The following is a 1,380-nucleotide window of genomic DNA, read 5'->3' on the forward strand; positions in this document are numbered from 1 at the left end:
TTTTTTTTTTGGTTGAATCTTTCTTTGGTTTTGGTATCAGTATAATATTTGCCTCTAGGAATGATTTTGGGAATATTGCTTCTTTTCCAATTTCATTGAGCTTGAGGAGTTTTAGGATTAAATGTTCTGTAAATTTCTTGTAGAATTCACCTGTCAATCCATCAGACCCTGGGCTTTTCTTTGTTGGTAAGCTTTTTATTACATTTTCAATTTCATTTGCAAATATTGGGTTATTCAGAGTTTTTATATCTTTTCAATTTAGTTTTGACAATTTGTACTTATCTAGGTATCTGTACATTTCTTCTGTGTCTTCGATTCTGTAAGAGTAAAGATTTTCAAAACAGCTATTGATGATCTTCTGAATTTCCACAGAATCTGAGGTAATTTTGTCCTTTTCATTCCTTATTGCTTGGATTTGAGTTTTTTCTTTCCTCTTTTTGTTGAGGTTGGCTAGGTTTTTATCAATTTTATTTAATCTTTCAAAGAACCAGTTTTATTTGATTAATTCTTTGTACTATTTTCTTTGTCTCAATTGAATTAATTTCTGCTCTAGTCTAATTTCCTCCCATCATTGGGCTTTGGGCTTGGTTTGCTTTTCTTTTTCTAGAGCTTAAGGTGCAGCATTAGGGCATTTATTTGTTGCTATTCTGTTTTCCTAATATATGAATTACCACTATAAATGTCCTTCTGAGAACTGCTTTCATTGCATCCCACAAATTCTGGTAGGTTGCTTTTGAATTTTTGTTGGAGTGTAGATATTGTCTAATTTCTTCTTAAATTTTATCTGTAACCTATTGGTTGCTGAGGGGAGTGTTATTTAATTTCCATATGTTTATGGGGTTTTGTGGGGGTTTTGTTGTTAATTTCCAGTTTCAATGCACTGTGATCAGATAATATACATGGGACAATTTACGTTTTCTTGAATTTACTTAAGCATGATCTATGGACTAGTATTTAGTCTGTTTTAGAGAATATCCCATGTGCAGCTGATAATAATGTGTATTCAGATATTGCTGGGTGGAACACTCTTTATGTGTCCCTTAAGTCCATTGGCTGAAAGGTTTGGCTCTGTTCTGCTACTTTTTTGCTAATTTTTTTTTTTTTTTTTGTCTACTTGACCTATCTCTTTTCGATAAGAGGATGTTAAGGTCCCCTACTAAGATTGTGATATTGGTTATTAGATTTTTCATGTTCATTAAAATTTGTCTTATATGATTATATGCTCTCATATCTTGTGCATACATATTTATGAGTGTTATCTCTTCTTGAATTTTTCCCCTAACCAGTATGCAGTGAACTTCCTTATCTCTTTTGATCATTCTTGGTTTTAAGTTCAGACTGTCTGTGAACAAAATAACTACCCCTGTTTTTTTCTGAGAT

This window comes from Octodon degus, unplaced genomic scaffold (genome assembly GCF_000260255.1).
Source record: "Octodon degus isolate 3935 unplaced genomic scaffold, OctDeg1.0 scaffold00048, whole genome shotgun sequence".
NCBI classification, from domain to species: Eukaryota; Metazoa; Chordata; class Mammalia; order Rodentia; family Octodontidae; genus Octodon; species Octodon degus.